Source organism: Felis catus, chromosome D2 (genome assembly GCF_018350175.1).
Source record: "Felis catus isolate Fca126 chromosome D2, F.catus_Fca126_mat1.0, whole genome shotgun sequence".
Taxonomy (NCBI): domain Eukaryota; kingdom Metazoa; phylum Chordata; class Mammalia; order Carnivora; family Felidae; genus Felis; species Felis catus.
The window spans coordinates 85,295,257-85,317,474 of record NC_058378.1 but is presented as its reverse complement, the minus strand read 5'-3'; the positions used below and the strand labels follow the sequence as shown (position 1 = coordinate 85,317,474).

General features: G+C 54.7%; 1 protein-coding gene and 1 long non-coding RNA gene across 4 annotated transcripts in view; one reads left to right on the top strand and one right to left on the bottom strand.

The window, feature by feature from the left end:
* Nucleotides 1-22,218, bottom strand: part of LOC109492789 — a 408,688-nt gene that overhangs the window by 253,986 nt on the left and 132,484 nt on the right. The window lies entirely within an intron of this gene.
* Nucleotides 16,768-19,739, top strand: LOC123380957. Its single transcript, XR_006587433.1, has 2 exons — nucleotides 16,768-19,001; nucleotides 19,347-19,739. It is a non-coding gene; the product is annotated as an uncharacterized LOC123380957 (long non-coding RNA).

Sequence of the window (22,218 nt, the reverse complement as noted above, 5' to 3'; positions counted from 1 at the left end):
GTAAGCTCCTTTTCCTTCCTTCCTTCATTCTTCCCAGTGTTGGGCTCTGCTCTTGGGGTTCAGTAGCACATCCGAGGGACCGAAACCACCGCCTCCCAGAGCCTAGCATAACAAGAGCGTGGACAACACACAAGAGAAACTCGTAGCTCAGGTGGTGTATTGGAGCAGGTGCATGTTCGGAGAGCAAGGAGGAAGAAGAGGCTTGAAAGGAGGGAGCCAGGAGGCGGGGGGGGGGGGGGGGGGGCGGTGCAGGCTGACTGGGCAGCTCCCTCCGGAGCCTCCTTGCTGCCGACCCCCAACCCAGCTCTCCTGGGCCAATCCGAAGCCCTCAGCACGGTCAGTCCGTCCCCCTCCTCATCCTGGTGGCTCTTTGGTGGGACTCTTTTTCCGAGTCCCTGCTCCATGGCGCCTGCGTGTTGGAGGTCCTCCCGGCTCTGCTGCTCACTCCCCCTTCCATCATTGCTCGCTAGCTGGGTGGCCTTGTCCAGGCTCTGACAGCTCCCACATCTGCATTGCAGCCCGGACCCTCCCCGGAGCCCCAGACCCCCAGAGCTGATGATTCTATGACATCTCTGTGTTAAGCATGGTTATTTGTTCTGACGCTCGGACATCTGTGACCCTCCCTGCTGCCCCTGGAGGGACTGCCCCTCCTAGGGACTGCCCCATGCCTAGTGACAGTGAACAACTCAAAGGCATTTTTCTTATGAAAACCCACCAATCCCTAACTATGTCCTCCATCTGGCTCTCACACACCTGCCCTGCCCTAACCTCTTCAGGGTAGAGAACCCGACCCAGAGTCCACCGACATCATTCAAATGAGCCAGGCTGAACCTGCTTCCTATGCCTCTCCCATCTTTTCCTGTGGAAACATAGTAAAGGCTCCTGTCCTTTACTAAAGTAAAGGGGTCCACACCCCCACCCTGCCTCCTGACCAGCCCCGTGCTTCCCGTGGGCCCCTGTAGCCTGATGTGCCCCCCACTCTTGGGAGCTGTGAGTCACACACTCTTTTCATTGGCAATCGCCTGGCCTGTTGGCCTCACGAGTCCTGTATAACAACAAAACCTGTATTTTTAAAGCATCTGCTCTGAATGTGAAGTTGATACCTTCATTGTCTGTGCTGCTTTGAACCCGCTCCAAAGCTTAAGAACCTAAATAAAGACCCTATGGCCAGATGATTTGAGCTGGGCGGTAGATCCCTGCAGGTGCCATTGTCCAGCAGCTAATGGGTGGCCGGCCCAAGATGGCCTCATTCGTGCTGGGCAACCCGTGCTCGGCCAGGACAGCTCCTCTCCGCACGGCCGCCTCCGGGAATGTTCCTAAGATCCGGAGAGCAGGAGCGGCAAAGCCTCTGGAGGCCAAGGCTAGGAAGCCACACAACATCACTTCTGACTTTTGTTGGCCAAGGCAAGTGTCAAGACGAGCCACAGTCTGGGGTTGGGGAAAAGACTCCATCTCTCGATGGGAGGAGCGGCCAAGCCCCGCTGCAGAGGGGCCTGCAGGCCGGGAAGGCAGCCACAGCACCTCAAACGTGTCCCACACAGTCTCACGTGTCCACACCCGAGCTCGGGCGCTCACCCCTCCGGCAGCTCTCCCTCACATCAGTGAAGCCCCACCCTTGGTGTCACTCTCGACTCCCCTTGTCCACTCACGCCTTGCGTCCATCCGGCAGCAGGATCCGTGGGCTCCACCGTCTCAGCGAACCAAGAACGTGCCCACATCTCGCGACCCTCACTGCCACCGCCCTGGTGCAGGCTCCCAGTCTCCCCACCAGGGTGGTGCCGGCCGCCTGTCCCAGAGCCAGCGTCCTCTGCTCCGCGGAGCCGGCTGCTGACGGAGGCACGGGTTCTGTCCTCCAGCCTCCGGGTCTCACTCGATCCGGCGTGGCCCCTAGCATCTCCAGCGGACGCAAGCAATTGATTTCTAGGCTCCGCGGCTTCAAGCGTCTTCAGCCAATAACTACCAACGACTGATAAAGTGTCAACATTCTGTCCTCAGTGTTTGGAAGTCATCTTCCAAGTTGCTGATTTCCAAAACGTTTTGCTGTTTCACTCCCATCCATTAAAAAGAAATGAGCATACTCTCCTAGTGCATGTGTATTTATTTACATTCTAAATATATACATCAATGGCCAAATGAACACATAATGTATGTGCTCAGTGTCATTAGCGGACCCTGCCAGACCTACGTCCCCTCTCTTCTCCTGGCTCTGCACCCGGAACGCTATCCAGCACGGATGTCATCGACAGTCCCCTCATATTCTGCCTTCTGTTGGGTCTGGTCCTCATGTAGCCTCGTGAGCTCAGGGTGCTTACTCCCAGCTCCCTCCCTGGGGGTGTCATGGCCTCGCTGCACCCTGCCCCTCTCCATAGAGCCCTGGGGTGCTGACCGTGCCTCCTGGTTTCCCTATACCGTGACCACATCTTCCAAAGGGTCTCTTTGTCCCGGGTCCCAACAAGAAGCATATGGCTCATGCGATTAGGACACCTCAATAAGCGTTTAGTAAATGTACAGAGTTTAGTACCCTTTACAGGGGTGTGGGAGAAAAACGTGACTCAGGGCCAGTTGTCAAGGTGTAGTCACCTTCCCAGGCACACAGGAAGAGGGGAAAAGTGGACCCAAAACCCAGAAGGGCAGAATCCTGCAGAGAGGCCTGGAGAGAACAGGGCCCTTGGGAGAAGGAAGTTAGACACCCAAGGCAAGCCCACGAGAGGGGGCGGTGACTGCCAAGCCTCCTGCTCCTCCCTCTTCCCAAAACCAGCCAGGGCTCCCCACCGCCCAATCCCAAAAGGGCAGGGGCGCATGGACAGAGCTCACGCAGGACAAAGGAGCAGTGAGAGGGCATCTGAAGGGGCGAAGGGAGCCAGCACAGCCTTTACTCCTGGCTCATGAGATCATGCTGACATTGAGGGTGCTGCCTCCCTCCTGCCAGGACTCTGACTGATAAAATCTACATTGTGAATGTACAAAGAAAAAAAAAAAAAATATATATATATATATATATAAAGTGTAACTCCTTTAAGTTAAAGGTAAGTATCCACAGATGTTCTGATGCCCCCTGCCCACGTTCAGTGGCTGATGCTGTGTCCTTTGCAGACACACACACCCCACGGCAGGACCCCTGTGATACAGGGCCGCCCAGGTCAAGAACAGGGAAGGCAGGTGAGTCGAGAATCCAGCTATCACCTCTTCTCTGGGGGTGTCCGTCCTCTAAACGTGAGCCCAGCCTGGCAGGCTGTCCTCAGATGCTGATCTCTCTGGGCTCAGAGCTTCTGTGCCACTCACCTATACCTGTCAAACAAGTGTCCGGGGGAGGAAGCTTCCGGGGGCCGGTCAGCTGCCAGTCCGCCCCTGCACGCGGCCAGGGCACTTGAGCGAGAACGCACAAGTCCCTCTCTGGGTCTCATCAAGTTCATTGGGTCATGTGCATAGGAAGGACCATGGCCTCCCGTCAGGGTGCCAGGACCACCCCCACACACCGATGGGCTTTGAAGGAGGGGGCAAAGGCACGGGAGCTCCTGTGGCTTCTGTGACAAATGGCCACAGACCGGGTGCTTTAAGACAACAGAGTGTGTCACAGGAAGTCTGAAAGAGGGGCACAGCAGGCCGTGCTGTCTCCGCTGGGTCCAGAGGAGGACGATTCGTGCCTCTTGGCCGCTGCAGCGGCCAGCGTTTCGTGGCTGGCGCCACACGGCCACACCCTCCGCGTGCACCATCTCGTGACCGCCTCCCCCCATGCGCTGTGTGAGCCTCTTGCTATGGGGACACATGTCACACCAGACCAAGGGCACTATGCCAGGATGATCGCCTCGTGAGTTATAGGTTGACGACATCTGTAAAGACCTTATTTCCAAACAGGTCACATTCACAGGTGATGAGGCCCGAGGCTTCAATGTCTGGGGGGAGGACAACACCGGGCTGCGGGGGAGGACAACTCAAGGCTGCGGGGGGAGGACAACTCAGGGCTGCGGGGGAGGACAACGCAGGGCTGCGGGGGGAGGACAACACCAGGCTGCGGAGGGAAAACAATACCAGGCTGCACGAGGAGGACAGCTCCACTAAAATGAATGTGAAGGGCGTGGCTGAGGGCTGTCAACCCCTGGGAGCAGCCTTTTGTCTGGACCCTTCCGTGGGCGCTCCAGCTGGACATCTAGGAGCCTGCAGTCTGGGCGAGGCAGTCTAGGGGCCCGCAGACTCTCCTCTGTAAGGAGCCTGACTTAAGAAAACACTTTTTCTGGGTGCCTGGGTGGCTCAGTCAGTTGAGCGTCCGACTTCGGCTCAGGTCATGATCTCGCGGTCTGTGGGTTCAAGCTCCGCGTCAGGCTCAGCGCTGACAGCTCGGAGCCTGGAGCTGCTTCCGATTCTGTGTCTCCTTCTCTCTCTCTGCCCCTCCCCTGCTCATGCTCTGTCTCTTCCTCACTCGAAAATAAATAAACGTTAAAAAAAAATTTTTTTTAAAGAAAACAAATCAGGGGCGCCTGGGTGGCGCAGTCGGTTAAGCGTCCGATTTCAGCCAGGTCACGATCTCGCGGTCTGTGAGTTCGAGCCCCGCGTCGGGCTCTGGGCTGATGGCTCAGAGCCTGGAGCCTGTTTCCGATTCTGTGTCTCCCTCTCTCTCTGCCCCTCCCGCGTTCATGCTCTGTCTCTCTCTGTCCCAAAAATAAATAAACGTTGAAAAAAAAAAAAAAAAAAGAAAACAAATCACTTTTTCTAACGTATGTTCTACTAAGACCTGGCGATGGAGGCAAAGGTTTGCCTAAAAGCCCTAAGAATTGCTATTCAAGTTTCAAAACAAAGCGTTTAACTACCTTTCACACGCCACAGCAATTTTTATTTTAAGATGACCTCCACCTCAATCTGAATTCCTCCAGAACACCCCTGGTAAAAATATGTTGCACGAAGCCTCTCTCCGCAGCAAATATCAGACTGTATCACGCTGTTAACACCAACTACAGACCTCCCTTGTTAGCCTTGCACAAGTGTATTTAAGAAACCATTTCAAATGCATTAACACCAGCCATAATAAGTCACTTCCTTACTGAGGTCCAGCAAAGGAATATATTCAGGATCTTCAAATCCTGGCTTTTCTGAAATCTCTCCAAGTTCTACTTTCCATGGAGAAATTGGTAAGTTCACCTCTGTGTTCCCATCCTATAAGCCAAAAGAAAATGAATAAGTTTTCTGAAGAGTTCAATTGAGTTTCGCATAAAGAGCATCAAAGTTCAATGTCTTTATAGAAAAATGTCAACACCAATTTCCAGGAGAGGAAGGAGATGTCTAAGTGTCAAAAAAATTATATCTAGGAGTCCCTGATAAAAAGGGACACGGTACAGAAAAGAGGGTAAAAATGGTGAGAATATTAGTTTTGAATTATCTTTGTTCAATATTCCCAGCAATTAGATCAGAATGGATCCGAGGCCAACTCCCCTCACGCCGAACCCCACATCCATTCAACTCTCACTCAGCTCTCCAGGGGAGGGACTCACAGACGTTTCATCAGCGTCGAGAGAAATCAAAACCCCCACAAACTCAGAAAGCAGACCTGAAAAATCTTGCGAAGGTTCCTTTTAGGCATGAAAATATCTCAGAGATTTTTAAGTCAGTGTGAAGATTGTGAAGTGTAACTACTACAGAGAGGTCAAACACTTTGGCTCTGAAATACAACTAAACGTGTCTAAGGTAGAGATGCCCAGTAAGCCTGAAACAGACGCTGAAGGAAAACAAGATGGCAGCTGGAGGCTGGAGACACGGGGAGAGATGACAAGCCGGTGGAAACCGCCAGACGACCGAGAATCGGGGGCAGATTAGGAACAGTACCGGGAGTGTGGGACCCTCCTGGAAGCCAGACAGACGAAGTTAAAACAGCAATTAGCCAAAGCGCCCAGTAAGCGAGGAAACTACCTGGTGGCGCCCGGCAAATAATTGAGAAGCAAACTCATCTCCACGATGGCTCCGTATTGTGTCGATCGGCCACAAAGAGCCTCCGTGTCGTCACATTTCAGCTAAATGAAACACTGAGAGGCCATAACAGAGGCTATGAGAGACTGAAATTGTCCACTGAGTGATGAAAGGCTAATATAAAACCTATCCGCTCCGTTGTTTATCACATCCGACAAGAAATTGAATGCCACGAAACAGAAATCATAACGCAACGAACACACTTCATTAGGGGGAAAGCTTAAAGCAGCCATAGAATAACCCATCTGCCCATTTTCAATTTCTTCTGAGATCTCTGCAGAGGCTATGGCAAACGGAGAAGGGGAGGCTTTTGAGTTCCAGTGAATCACGGGATTTGTGGGGGGTTAAAATGTGCCAGCAAGAAGTCCCGTGTGACGGAAAATCGAGCCCCAGAGGCCCGCACAAGGCACAAGAAAAGCCCGCCGGAAGGAGGGAGCTGATAATGAGATACTTAACCAAATTGTCTCGCTGCCTCCCGAGGAAGGCAAATTATAGGACGTTGGGATAATGGGAGGAGGAGGGTCACCCCACATTTGCTAACGGCCTCAGCACCAAAGCCAGGGAACACTGAGCCGCACAGACCAGGGAAAATGGGCCGCTTCCCAGCTGAGGAGAAAACCGTGTTCAATTGCGCAGGAATCAGAACCGGATTCTCCTGAAATATGTATGTCTCCTAAGACGAAACCTCATTTCCAATTTAGATGGACTGTTAGGGACAGCCGAAAGTTCCGTGGATATCAGAAGAGAAACCCCACAACGCGCCAAGGCGGAGCATCGGATGAATTCCCACTGCCGGCATTCGGAGACCTGAAGCATCCAAGTGGCCTTGCTTACAAAGGGACCACGGAGGTACAGATGGTCTACAAGTTTCCGGATGTGCTCCTAAGCTGTCCTCGTTCGGCCAAGAAGCACCGCTCTCGGTCCTCCCGTGGAAGGACAGCGGATCGCGGACTGCAGGGAGTCGCCGGGTCTGGGGTGGATGGCCGGCTGCAAAGTCCTCCAGGAGGCAGATCATCTGCGTTTGCCCCAGAGGTGACCGCCTAGGCCCCCCGTCTCCTCCGCCACCCCACCAGGCAGCCACGCTGTGCCCCTGACACTGACTCCACGCCCCAGCATCGTGTAAAGCTTTCAGGTTACTTGAGGGACCCTAATCGTCAGTTGTCTGAACCCCTACAGAACAAGACCCCCCAGACTTCGTTTCCATTTTGAAATTTTGGGTGGAGCAGAGAGAAGCAGAAGCAGGCAGCTCCGACCTAGACCCCTTCCCTGGAGGCCGAAGCCTGGAAGGTTCTGTGGGCCCTGCTAAGGGCAGAGGCGAGCCCCCACTCCCAGCTGGACACGAGGGGCACGGATGGCTCCCCGCGGTGGTGCTTTCCGGGAGGGGAGCCCGCTGCTCTGCTCCAGCAGAAGTGGAACAGAGTCTGAAGAGGTGGGTGTCAGCACCCCGCCTCGGCTCCCCTGGGGGGGTTGGAGCCACGTCACGCGGGTGTGACATCAACTGTGTGACAGAGCCGGGGACGGAAGCAGGTGCAAGGTCAAACTGAGAGGAGGCTTTGCAACTGCGAGTTCCCCCAAGGAGACGTTTGGGCACTAACTAGACTTTGCGGCGACAGGAGGGCAAAGCAAGACGCAGTTCCCCACCGCCTGGGCCTGTGGCTGGGGGCGGGGGAGGATGGGTCCACTCACACCCACACCCAGACGCCAGGGGTGGCAAGGAGCCCCCCTCTGACCTACAGACGGACCACTCACAGGCTCACCTCAAAGGAGGAATTCTGTCGGAAGAATTCTAGAACTTAGAAGAAGGTGGAAAATGTCTTCCCTGTTAGCATTCCAAAGCACACCCACATTTTGTAAAGCCTCTGAGAAGGCCTGCAGGCCAGGCAGCACAGGTCACCATGGGGTCTGATTTTAGGCACAATGTGGCAAAAACGGCGTCACACGTGTCGTCCTCTCCGAAGATGGACCTGTGGAATTTGCATCCCTAAATATTTTCCACGACAATAAAACAACCTGGAAAACACAGTCTTCATAATTTAAGGCACCTGGGTGGCTCAGGCGGTTGAGCGTCTGGCTCTTGATTTCAGGTCAGGTCATGTCGTCACAGTTCGTGGGTTCGAGGCCCAGATTGGATTTCACACTGACAGTGCAGAGGCCGCTTAGGATTCTCTCTCTGCCCCTCCCCTGCTGGCTGGCTCTCTCCTTCTCTCTCCCTCTCTCTGCCCCACCCTGCTGGCTAGCCCTCTCTGCCCCTCCCCTGCTGGCTCACTCTCTCTCCCTCTCCCTCTCTCTGCCCCTCCCCTGCTGGTTTGCTATCTCTCTCTGCCCCTCCCCTGCTGGCTCACTCTCTCTCTCCCTCTCCCTCTCTCTGCCCCTCCCCTGCTGGCTTGCTCTCTCTCTCTCCCTCTTCCTCCCTCTGCCCCTCCCCTGCTGGCTCCTCTCTCTCTCCCTCTCTCTGCCCCTCCCCTGCTGGTTTGCTATCTCTCTCTGCCCCTCCCCTGCTGGCTGGCTCTCTCTCTCCCTCTCCCTCTTTCTCTGCCCCTCCCCTGCTGGCTGGCTGTCTCTGCCCCTCTCCTGCTGGCTCTCTCTCTCTCTCCCTCTCTCTGACCCTCCCCTGCTGGCTCTCCCTCTCTCTCCCCCTCCCCTGCTGGCTCGCTCTCTCTCTCCCTCTCCCTCTCTATCTGCCCCTCCCCTGCTGGCTGGCTCTCTCCTTCTCTCTCCCTCTCTCTGCCCCACCCTGCTGGCTAGCCCTCTCTGCCCCTCCCCTGCTGGCTCACTCTCTCTCCCTCTCCCTCTCTCTGCCCCTCCCCTGCTGGCTTGCTCTCTCTCTCTCCCTCTTCCTCCCTCTGCCCCTCCCCTGCTGGCTCCTCTCTCTCTCCCTCTCTCTGCCCCTCCCCTGCTGGTTTGCTATCTCTCTCTCTCTCTCCCCCTCCCCTGCTGGCTCACTCTCTCTCTCCCTCTCTCTCTCTCTCTGTCCCTCCCCTGCTGGCTGGCTCTCTCTCTCCCTCTTCCTCCCTCTGCCCCTCCCCTGCTGGCTCCTCTCTCTCTCCCTCTCTCTGCCCCTCCCCTGCTGGCTGGCTCTCTCTCTCCCTCTGTCTCTCCCTGCCCCTTCCTGCTCACTTGCTTGCTCTCTGTCTCTCAAATAGAAAAAAACATTAATTTTTTTTAATCTTCGTAATTTAACAGTGGAAAGCCAGATGGTAATGTGAACGCTTTCCTCCTGTGGCTGTATCTTCACACACCCCTGCGCAATGCCCAGCCCTGGTCCCAGCAGGCTGGGTTGGGGGTTTGGGAAGCAACTTTCCCAAGGCAACCAGGACCCCGCGGGGGTTTTCTGCTGATGGGCGCTCCAGCCACTCGGATGCCTCCGTGAAATTCTAACGTCTCAACTGCCATCATCTGTTTGCCACATCTGACGAAACTCCTCACCTCATGCTTCACTTTGGAAGCCCGTCAAAGCCACATACAGAGCCTGGAAGGTCCCTGCTTTATCTTGCACTCTGGTCTCTGCTGGGCAAAAACAGATGGTCACTTTCTTACCAACGAGGAGTGTGGCCATTCCTGCGAGCTGCCCCCCCACCACCCCCACTGCACTGGTCTGGGCCATGGCACGCCCAGAGCACCGGGCTGTCCTGCGTCGGGGCCACCGCAGGCAGCAGCGTCCTGCAGGCTTCCCCCGAATGCCCTAGGGACACGGGAGCCCCCACCCTCAGGGTCAACAGCAACAGAGGCAAGCAGACGCCCCGAGAACCAACCCTGCCAGCAGTCAGGCAGAGCAGAGCAGACACGTGGGGACCACCACGACAGGGAGCTTGGTGGCTCAGGTGTGGTCGGGTGATGCTGACAGGCGACTCAGCTCCCAAATGGGCAAAAGGGCAACACGCCCGGCCTTCGTCCTGCTCTGTGCTCTGCCACCATGAGGCCTTCAGAGCAGACAGGCCTGGGCGGCACATCCGGGGCGGCTGGCCAGGAAACTCCACGCCCCTGAGATGGCCAGATGGTGGCCGGAGCCCTTCCCTGGCCACCCCCACCCCCACAGTGAGCCGGCACCTGCCAGGGCGGCCTGGCCCCGGGAGTTGGGCAGCCAGGATGGTGAAGCCTTGAGCAAGTGACTGACCCCCGAGGGTCACAGAAGCATGGAGATAACCACAGCATCAGTGAAAACCCCTCAACGCTGCTGACGAGCCCGGTCAAGAGAGAAGACACACATGGAAACTGCACACTCGACGAGCAATCACCAGAGAGTCACGGTGCGGCTCCATGGGGCCGAGGGGAGCGCGCCCTCCTGCAGGGGTGCAGCCCGCTCCTCTGGCCCCACAGGTGGGCCTCTTACCCAAGCTGAGGCTCTGGCCGCTGGGCTCTGCGGTCCCAGGGTGGGCACGGGGCCAGGGGTAAGCTCATAAAGGCCCCCAAAGATGCCCGGTCACAAGCCCTGGGGCCGGTGAATGTGACCTTAGCAGAGACTTTGCAGGTGTCATTAAGTTCCTGGCCTTCCTATGGGAAGATGACCCTGGATGGTGTGGGTGGACCCCAAACGCCACCCCAAGTGTTCTTAGGCGAGAGAGGGCTGTGCTGCTTAGGAGCAGTTCTTAGGAGAGAGAGAGACCTGAGGGGTTCACAGAGAAGAGGGCGATGGGGCCGAGAGGCTGGAACAACGCCACCACGAGCCAAAGAACCCGGGAAGAGCCTCGGGGAGAGAGTGGCCCCGCACCCTGCTTCCAGACTTCTGGGCTCAGGACCCACCAGAGAACACACTGCTGTGTTGAGCCGCCCAGTGTGCCGTGACTCGTCACCGTGACTTCAGGAAGCTGCTACAAGGCTAAGCGGGACCACAAAGAACCTGCCTGGTGCTTCCAACGGAGTCCAGGAGGACCTTTTCCTTGTGGAGTGCCCGGGCTGGGAGGATCAAGGGCGGGCCTCCTGAGCCAGTCTCCCGCCTCCTGGAGAAAAGCGCTTTGCTCCAGGAGAGAAGGAGGCCAAGGCTCCAGGAGCCACAGAAAGCCGACGCCAGGAAGGTCAGACCCGACCCCGGGCAGGGTCGGCTGGCTCCAGCCGACGCTCTCCGTGGCACTTAAGCCAGTCGCGCTTCTGGGCCCAAATGATCCTGCAGAGATTGTCCACCTGAGAGACGGGGCCACCTCCTGAAGACAACATGTTCCCGCCCTGGGAGGAAGCCAGCAGCCCTGGGGAGCTGAGCAAGAGCAGAGTGGGGGGCGGTGGGTACGGGGATTGCTTGAGGAAAAGCAAGCTCCACTGTGTAAATACGTGTACTTCTATTTCTGTGTATTATGATGTTTAGACTTCTAAGAAAACCCTTCTGGCCGTGGACACACTGCCCCCCCTGCCCCCCGAGCTAGGCAGTTCTTGGAGACACAATGAGCCCAGCAGGGCACACATGGGTTATGTAGGCCAACTACCCAGAGCCACATCTCCTGTCTGGCCCCCACACCCAGAAGGCCACATTCCTCTGCCTCGCTCATCCCAGGGCCAGGTGCCAGACAACTGAAGACCCCAAAACCAGCAGAATTGGTCACACTGGCCAATCCTAAGGGTTCACGCTGCCCTGCCTCACCTTTCCCTTGGAAACTCCCAACAAAGGCCATGCCCAGGTGCTACCGTGTTCCTGACTTCTGTCCCCTGGCCACCCTGGTGCTTCCTCATGGGGCCCCACATGGCCTGGCGTGCCTCCTGCCTCTGGGACCCATGATATGATAGTCTTTGTTGTCCTGAGCCCATCCCGGGCTCCTCCTGAGGCTGCACCTGACTGTCCAGATCACAAAGAACACAACACAAAAGCCCTGCCCAGGACATGAGGGTGTGAGCTCCCTGCAGTGTGAGCTAAGAGCTATGAATGAAGGAAGGACAAGCGCATCAGAAACAGAACAAGGCAGTCCCAGGAAATAGAACTCCTTTTACACAGAGAGCAGGTAACAAGTGAGGACATGTGTGCTATTTACGGAGTCTGAAGATGCCTAAGTGTGAACACATGCTCTACTATTTTGCTTATGGCAAAAACTGAGATTCTAGAAGTTTCCAGAATGACCATCAGTAGGCTGTAACCCAGATACCATGTCTCTCTCAGGCAGAGCGAATGGATGGCACATATTTGAAATACATATAAAATAAAATAGACCCCCAATCTTACCAATAGGCTGGTAAGGTTGTCCCTTCCTTAAGAGGCTCGCCTCTCCACTGGGAAGGATCGAGATGCCTGGGGATGTGTGGGGAAGGCCTGTTTCCCTGCAGCCCGGCACATGCTTGGGGACCCCCGAAGGTGTCTGAGCAGCTATACCTCAGGCAGAGTCCAACATCAGGGAGAAACCAGGCCAGAAGTCTGAAATCGAAGTGTCCACAGAGACCGTTCCTTCTGGAAACTCTGAGACGGAGCCTGTTCTATGCACTCTCCCAGCACCTGGTGGCCGCCAGTAGTCTGTGGTGTCCCTAGACTTATGGCCACATCCCTCCAATGCCTCTCACAAGGACACCGGCAATTGGAGGTAGAACCCACAGCGAATCCAGTATGATCTCATCTGGAGATCTTTGACTACATCTTCAAAGACTGTTTTCAAATAAGGTCACACTTATAGGTATGGGGATTAACACTGACATATCTTTTGAGGGGATACTCTTTAACCCACTACAGCCTGCATTTATAAAAATGTGGTGGCAAAGACAAGGGTGGGCCAACCGTGAACTCCACCATTAGATGCCCATCCCCTTGGTGAAGACTTTGCTCACAGCAAATGCCTTTACCAGCATATTATTTTTTTTTTTATTTAAAAAAAAAATTTAACATTTTTTAATTTTATTTTTGAGACAGAGAGAGACAGAGCATGAACGGGGGAGGGGCAGAGAGAGAGGGAGACACAGAATCGGAAGCAGGCTCCAGGCTCTGGGCTGATGGCCATCAGCCCAGAGCCTGACGTGGGGCTCGAACTCACGGATCGCAAGATCATGACCTGAGCCGAAGTCAGACGCTCAACCGACTGAGCCAGCATATTATTAACCCAGTACTTAGTAAGTGCTAAGCAGTGCACTGATCCCTTGGCCCATGTCTCCCATTTCACATAAGTACATCTAGAACATCCATCTTGCACTTTGATATGCATCAAGGCCCTAAGAGGAGATTTTCCTGAGCACAGAGGACACACAGTTCCTGGTGGGAGCACGGGGCCTCAGAAGAAGGCCCTATAAAGGGCATCTGGCAAAACCAAGACAGAAGCCCTGCTGAGACAAGTCATGTGATAAAGCATGCCCAAGTGACTTAGTCCACCACTCCTGCCGACAATGTTGCTCTGACCCAGCTCACTCTGTCCTGGCACCATTCTGGAACCAAGAGAAGTTGGAGAAAGGAGTAGAAAGGTAGCACGCCCTCACCAGGATTTACAGGTGTCTGTCCAGAAGATGAGGGCCACAAGATTCCCAGCCAACAGACCCATCTCCAGGATGAGATCAGAAGAAGATCCCACCAGTAGGGCGGCACAGGATTCTCCTGCCATTTTTCACCTCTGCATGTGTGAAACTGACATCCTTGAAACCACATCCATAAGGGTGTCACTCAAACAAGAAAGCACAGACTTCGTCTGCTCCAAAATTCCAATTCATCAGTTGGAAAAAAGCAGGAATGTGGGAAGACAATATACAGCCTAACAGAAGAGAACTGCAAAAACCAACTTTTTAAAATTCTTAATAAATATGTTCACAACTCCATGATAATATGTTTAGAGGTTGGATTCAATGGGCAGTTTTCTGAGCAAATACAAATTATAAAACTGACCTAAGAAGAAACAGAAACTCAAACCGGTGGTTCTCCAACTTTAGTAAGTATCAGAACCACCTGGAAGGCTAGTTAACACAGAGATGGCTGGGCCTGGCCCCAGTGTGTCTGATTCAACAGGTCTGTGGGCAGGTGGGGTCGGGGTGGGGGCTTCCAAAATTTTGAATTTCTACTGGGGCTGCTGGCTCAAGGACTACATTTTAAGATCTGGCAGTCTGGACACTAAGCCTCATGAGAGCCAGCCAGAAGCTGGTCTCTATGAGGACATAGTCACTGTAACTGGTTGAATTAATAAGCAAATGAATAGTATGACATTAGGAAATTTAATATAACTTCTCATCATAACAGAAGAGAAAAACCCGTGCTCTACAATCTTTAATGCTGCTTTTGTAGCCAGAGGGCAAACTCACACACCTTAAAATGCAATTCTCAATGTACTGAACTTAATACCTTACAATAAAACTTAATTGTTCTAAGTGATGTTTGCAAATGTAAGTAATTCAACTCCTTTAAATAATTTAAACCATATCTAAAAATACAACATGGCGGACAACTCTGAAGCCTTCAAAGCATGGAAATGGCCCAAAACACATGAATAAATGAGATGATCACACAAGTCACTACTACATCCACTCAATCTCCTTCTAAATACGACAGCATGGATTCAATTTACTTTGTTGTTTGTGGTCCGAATCTCGGCACTGTTACAATATCTCATTTCTTATTTCTCTGCCTTCCTCGACTTAAGACCCAAAAGGAAGAAGGGGAAAGTCATCTCAGCCCTGCCAAGGCTGCAAGTTCTGGGCTGCTGGTCAGCTGATTCTTGGCCAGGACGGAGACCCACTGTGCCTTCAGGGGGTGAAGCAGGCTCTCTGATCCTTTGAAAGGCAAGCTTTGCTCTGGATCAGTGAGACTTTCCACGCCTGGATCTTTCATGTAAGTTTCAATTTTTCCAAACCCTAAGGCTCTTCTCCAAATCCCACTTGGCCAACACTACACAACATGTTCAGTCCAGGCACGTAGGAGCCATGTGTTAACATGACCAGAAACTTACACATACTTCACACACATCTCATTATAATGAACAGAATCACTCAGAATTTTCCCTAGAGTCTTGGCTGACACTAACTTTCACTGCTGCTGTTCCCTATATGGGATAGGTTTTTCTGTTGTGTCTTACTATTGATACTTTTAGCAAGCATTACGGAGGTGATAAGGACTAACCGCTTTGAGACTTTCTTGCTTCGTCATGGATGGGTTCAAACCAAACCATTTTTTGTTTTCCAGGACTTCCCCAAATCTTATTTAAAATATGCCTTTTTATGTGCTGTTCCCTTTCCTAAAGCACCCTTCCTTCCTCTCTCCCTGTGTCCCACGAAGAGAGCAACATGGTCTGACTGGTTCACTCTCATGCCTCTAGCAGCTAGCCCGGTATCTGGCACTTAGTAGACAGGCAGTAAAACATTTCTGGATGAGGGATCCAGTGAACGGGGGCCCGTTCCTCGGGTTCAGATGGCACCACGTGCATGCAGCCCGCCCCAGCACTGCCAGGGGAAGGCACTCAATCTCCTCCAGACTCTGGGGACATCTTCGGAGTCTCTGTTTCACACGTGCACACTCTCCCTGGCATCGGGTCTGAGCACAACCCTGCAAACAATCAGAACTGGGAAGACAAGAGTCCCTCATCGAGTCCTTGAGAATAGTAGATGCTCAGAAAACTTTGCTGAATGGACACAGGAGTGAAGGAATAAAGCCACAAATACTTCTATACACTCCCCTCATCTCAGGAGCCGTCACAAAGAGTCCAGAGGGTGCTATGATTGGTGATAAGGGAAGTCTCTCCAGGGAGTTAAGATGTGACCACAGGGCCTGAACCCCGAGCCCAGGCCCCACCCTGTCTCAGATCATGCCCAGGAGCAGGGCGGGCCCTGATACCACTCCTCCAGCAGGAATATGAGAGGGCTCTCTCAGTAGGGAAGTCAGGGCACCGACAATGACCAGGAAGACCCATAATCAGGTACCATGTAAGATCAGGACTTATGAAGTTTAGAACAAATCATTACATTAATTTCTGATGAGCTTTAATGCACTGCCCCTGACACAACTCAATTCCCACTCTGCCAAGTACTTGGTTCCCAGGTGTATCAGTCAGGTTTTACTGTGTAACAAACAGCCACCAAGGAGAACAGCAATAAGCATTTATTTCTCACTAACAAGAGGAAGGCACAGCTGGGGCGGCTCTGCTCTGTGCTGGGATCACACTCAGACCACTCTCCGTGTCTCCCTCTGGAGGGGCAGCCACCCGGGGCTTGAGCTCCTGACAAATGACAGAAGTTCCCTGAGGGCTATGTCTCCCAGGGGCTGGGCTCAGAGCTGGTGCACGGCCACCTCTTCCCACATTCCACCGGCCAAAGCAAGTTACGCAGCCGAGCCCAACATCCAAGCAGGACCAGAGGAGGAGGAGGAGGAGGGGGAGGAGGAAGCACACGGGGGATGGGGACACGGAGGAAGTGGTTGCTGAACACTGGTCTGATCTGTCGCCCATGCCTGGGATTTGCCACCTCAAAGCATCGCCTGGGGTGAGCCCAGCACCTAGGGCGCTTTTATTATTTAATTCTGACAATTATAACTTAATACTGATGTTTTAAAAATATAACACCACCACCACCAATTCTGACTTTGGGGCCCGGTCACATGGGCTTGGTGCCAGCTCTGGGAGCCACCAGTGAAGCCCTCGGACAAGTCACTGGCCTCGCTAAGCATCCGTTTCAAGCATCTTTAAATGCGGGGTGCTAAACAGTACTGGCATCACATAGCCCTCGTGTAGTCACATGAGACCTGACGGTGCGTGACACCTAGGAAGTCCTTCCCAGAGGTCAGCCCTGCACTCACGCAGGTGATCAGTGCTGGCGCCTGGAGTCTACGCCTCCTCCGCTGCAAGCAACAGAGTGCTCTGAACGCCCCTTGAAAGGCCATTGTAGGAGACAGAACAGTCCCCACAAGGCCCTAGGAATCTGTAGATATGTGACATCACAAGGCGAACGGGACCGTGCAGATGTAAGGCTATGGATCTTAGGTAGGGAGACTATCCTGCACGACCAACTCAGGCGAGCTCTTAAGAGCAAAGAACTTTCTCCGGCTGAAGCAAGAGAGATGTGGCAGAAAGGTCATTCGGAGACACTCCAAGCACGAGGATTCTGAGCGCTGTGGCTGGCTCCGAGGCGGGACCCAGGCACACGGGCCCAAGAGAGGCCTCCAGGAGTTAAAGCAGCTCCCCGCTGACAGCCAGCAGGAGACAGGACCTCAACCTACCACCCAAGGAACTGAATTCAGCCAATCTCCTGAAAGTCCTGGAAGTGGAGCTCCGGGAGGGAGCAGAGCCCTGCTGATGCCTCGTGACCCACAGACGCCCTAAGATACTAAATCAGTGTTGTGCTCAGCAGCTAAAACCGTGATGATGTGTTACTACACAGCACGAGAACACGCACAGAACCACATCGTGCCAACGACCCAAATCCCTATCAGCCCCACCGTGTAGAACCAAGCACCAAGTTAAACATTTGGTGCACGTCAGCGCTCACACAGGTGACACACACACGTGTGGCTGTCCTTGCAGGTGATGACGTTGAGGAATGGGACTGGCGAGTGTTGGGGCCCGAGTTCAGAGCCAGGTCGGGGACGTCCAGAAGCCCAAGCTTCCGACCGGTCAGTTGCGGCCGCCCCACGGGCTGGGTCTGGTGGCCACAGCTCAGCACAGCGCTCTGAGCCTGGATTCACAGCAGCTCTGGAGAAAGAGCCAGGACTTGCAGCTGGCTAACCGCGGCAATACCGCCCAGACTGCCAGACCCCTGGCCGAGCTCTTCTGCCTGCGCAGCCTGGGTCCCGTTCGTGTTATAATGACACCTGCGTGTGCCTTCACAGAGCTCTCCGCTGGCCAGCTTCATGGATGGGTCTCCACTCATCAAGGGCTTCCTGCCATGCGCAGAGCACCCAGAAACACAAGGTGATGCCCAGTAACTATCGCCTGAACGAATGTTCCCACCTGGACGAGTTCGGAACGTTCGCTCTTTTGCTTCTGGCCTAGTCGTTTCATCTCTGGATCAGACCCCTCTGTGGCTGAAACAGGAAAACTGAAAGACTCCATAAAAACCTGCGTTTTGCTCCTCCTCCTGCGTCTGTTCTTGCTAGGACCTGCACCCCCACTTTCTACACGTCTTGTGACGCAAATAGGTCCTCCTCATGAGGTCTGCATTACAGGTTGGACCACTCCCTCCAGGAGTTAATGACTTCTCTAGAACCGGTAGCATCTAAGGAAGGACCAGGTGAGAATGACCAAGAGAAGCTGTCATATGCAGATTCCAGACCACAGGCGCTAGATATCTCCAGGACCCCCTGGCCCCAAGCAATAGCACCTGGGCCCTCGCCTTTGTTCTAACCAGTCCCTGGAGGACTGAGAGGACATTCTACACCAGACCACGGTCCTCAAGAAAAACCCCAGACCCCAAGCAAAGACAGGACTCTCTCTCCTTTGCTTTCGGAGTCTCCCATCACTGTCTGTACCTGCACTCTCGACACCTTCAATAAACTCTGCGGTCACCTCCTGCTGGCTCGAGGTTGATTTCTACCCTGCCCTCCGCCAGGGGCCCTCTTGGCTGGTCTGTGGGACCCCCTCTGGGTCATGACGAAGGCTGTCCTGTCCGTTCACTCAAATCTCCAGCAGAAGTCAAAGTGAGGCAGTGTGCTTCATGGCTTGGTTGTTTCTGCAGGGCCGAGACAATTCCACAGGGAACAAGCGGGACTCTGGCCCCGTCGTGCAGGTTGGACACTCTGCAGCCTGGGGAAGAGGACTGAGAGCCGGCAGCACGTGTCTCCTGCCACTGTGCGGGGTCCCCCATGTCCCTGCAGAAGGAGGCTCCACCCAGCCCTTGTCACAACAAAGGCTCTGAGCTCCACGGATCTGATGACCCGGGCAGACCCGAACATGTGGTATGACCCAGCTTCGGTTCTCTGTCACAGTGGGGGGTTGACCTGCTTCCGGGGAGACTGCCTGAATATTCTAATCAGAACACAGACATTTGTCAGAGCAGGAGCCCTGATTTCACAGCCTGGGCGAAGTGTGTTTTAGCAGAGACATCACAGTAAACTGGCTGATTTTAAATTAGATTATGCCTCAAAGTCCCCTTAGCCCAGATCACATGCTTTTCTGCTTCCTAGTCTTCAAACATGTAGGTTGATGTATTTCTACCCCCTCCTGAGTTTTGCCAGCTAACAGGTAAGTCTTAATTTCATCAAACCCTTGAAATTTCTACTTCCTGTCCACATTAACACCTTAATGAAGAGCACAAAGCCTGCGGCTCAGTGTGAACACAGAGAGGGCGGCCATCCCCGCTGAGTGTTGAAGAGGGAGGCAGAGCCATATGCCTTCATCGTTCCTGGGCTTGGGGGGAAGGCACGGGGTACCTCCAATTACAGCACACCCTGGAGGGAGTGGTCCAACGCGTAATGCAGACCAGCCCCGTGTCCAAGGAGGAAGAAGACAACACACTCTGTGTGACAATGACAAATGGAGAAGTGGGGGGGGGTGTTCTCTTTCCCAGACCTGGCTCTCCACCTTCAGGTCCAGGGAGGAGCCGCTCTCCACTTTGGCTGGAGCTGCACGCAGGCTGTGGGAGCAGCCCCCGGGCCCTCCAGCTCCCCCAGGAGGACAGGGCGGCCCCCTTGGTGCCCCTCCCCCACCTGCAGACCACAATCCAGGACTCGCCATCTGCCCATCATGGGTGTCCTGAGAATTGATAAGCAGCTAGACAGCAGTATTGCCGAGAGGCGCCGTGAAAAGACCAAGAACTGCTGTTATTAATCAAACAGAGACCCCTCCGGGGAAGCCACTTTGTTTGCTGAACTACAGTCAACTGAGAACTTGCTTGACTCTGCGTCTAGAATTGAGATCAGCCCTCTAATTGTTAAGAGACTGGCAGAGCCTTGAAATAAAAAGAGGGTTTAACCTGCTGAACAGGTTTATTCTCCGTGTCTGTAAGCCAGGCAGGGATCTGCCTCGGGAAGCCAGGAGGCCAAGGGGAGATTGGAGCCCTGAGTCTGTCAATCTCCCCTCGGGCTGCAGGAGAGAGGAGGCCTGTTGGAGCCCCACGGGGCCCAACACCGCCTCCCCCCCCCCCCCCCCCCCCCCCCCCCCCCCCCCCCCGCAAGCTCTCCTGGGAGAAGGAGGCGGAGGAGGCAGAGGTCTCTGCAGCCAGGAATCTGGGTTGCCGTGATTTGCATAAATTTGCATCGCACGTTCAGGCAGCCTTAGGCCCGGTGGGCTCTGCAGAAGTCATCTTCAGGGCAGCTCAGGGCACCACGCCCCAGCCATGCCAGCGGCCCTGTGCCCGGTGAGCACCGTCCTCCAGCTCAAGAGACGGCAAAGCTAGCCTCCGTGGGCCGCCCGGCCCGCCCCCCACAAGCTGTGGCCGGGCCTGGCAGCCTACCTCCCAGGAGGCGAAGGAGGCTGTGTGCCCCCTGCTTCCTCCCGGGAACCCCACCCCGACCCCTCCCCAGGGCTCCCCCTCCTCCTCCTCCACCCTTCTTAGGAGGCCCTTCGGGGCAGCCTCCCAACAGGGCTCCCAACAGGGCACTTGATCTGCACCTTCTCATCTCCATGGCGACTCTCCCCGTTTCACACGAGGGAGAACCAAGACCCTGGCGGTGAGTGATTTTCCAGAATGGGCCCGCCAGGCACCCAGGGCTGAGACCCGTGGCAGGGGTCCACACCCCCCCCCACCCCCAGCTGTCTCTCCACTCAGCTCTGCATCCTGGATCTCAGCACCAGGCCCTTGTGGGGCTCTGAAGGCCCCTCCACCCGCCTCCCAGGCCCCTGCCCACCTGTGTGATGGCCCCAAGCTCCAAGATCCAAGATGCAGGAGAGCCAGATAACCCACTATGACCCACCCGTCTCACCTCCAGGCGTTAATGTGTTGTTGAAAACGTGGTCGCTCTTCCCGCTCCCTCTGCCCAGCACGGGAGCCACAGTGAGTGGGCGCTGGCAGACCTTCTTGGGGCGGGGGTGGACTGAGGGCCTGGCAGAGGCCAGGCTTCCCAGGAGCTGAGATGCTGCCACATGCTGCTGGACAGTGCCAGAATCTCGGCCCTGGTCCACGAGACATAAGAACCACGGAATCACGTCTGTGGCCGGGGTCAACCCTCACTTGTGTGATGAGATCTCCTCAGCGAGGACACGTCCTGGGACCCTCCCCTCCACCACTCGGGCCCCCAGCGTGATGGGGGCATCTTGGGTCAGCTAGGTTCTCTCTTCTCCCTCACCTACACCTAGTCTTTCCCATGCTCCCATCGCCTGCCCAGGATGTGGCCATATCTGCCCCTCACTGGTGTGGCGGCCCCCTAAGTGGCTCCCCACCACCTCTGTGCCATCCATTCTCCACCCGGCAGCCCAGAGGTCACCTAAAACTGCGAGGTCATGATGCCCCACACTTCAGCAGCCCCTCAACAGAATGGAACACAAAATCCTCACTGCAGCAGTGAGGCCCACGGACCTGGTCACCCTTCCCTCCGCCACCCTGACCTCTCACTGCTCCTAGAACGTGCCAGAACCCAGAGGCTGTGCAGTGCGGTTCCCCCTCCAGAACAGCCTTTTCCCGGTTCTCTAAGTAGCGACTTCCTTGTCTCCCCTAGTCCGGGCCCAGATGTCATTTTGTCAGAGGTGCCTATCTGACCACGCCCTTGAACACTACAAACGGCACCCTCCATGCCAGGAGCCCCCGCTCCTGCTTTGGTTTTTCTCCCCCTTCCTGAAGGCTCATGTTCATGTGCCTTACGTTAGCGTCTGTCTCCCACGGCTGGCTCGGGAACACCATGAGCCCAGACGGGCTTCTTCACGCACGTGTTCCAAACACCTGCAACAGTGCCTCACTAACTATCTGCTGAATGAATGAACGCACGACACGAGGAATCTAAGATCAAATTTACCTTTTCAGATGTTTGACCTTCTCGAGCGAAAGCAATAAATCAACGAGAGCCAGCTTCAACTTTCTCAGGCACGAGTGTATTTAGCACATATAGACAGGTGGATTTGCCAAAGGATCTTCTCTGCTATGGATTTTACTCAATATTTGGCCCTTAAACACATAGTCAACACAAATCAATTTAATATCAATTTCTAGTCAAAATAAATTGGTTTTAAGCAGATTTTTGAGCCCGGATGCCCATTTGAAAAGGCAGACTTTCAGCGCTTCATCAAGATTTGGATGTTAGTTACTCAGATCCATAAGGTTGGTCCCAGCTTCAAACAAAATCTCCAGGCGCCTGCAGCCCAACCCTACAGAGAGATTCATGATCGCCTACCTGTCTAAAACCTGGCCAGAAGCTCCCTTGGTCCCATCGACAACTCCTTCTCCTGAATCCCTGCTCCGCCAACAGCATCCCCCTTCAGGCACCAAGCTGGGGATCCGTCCCGTCTACCTCCCACTGGCCCCCAGACT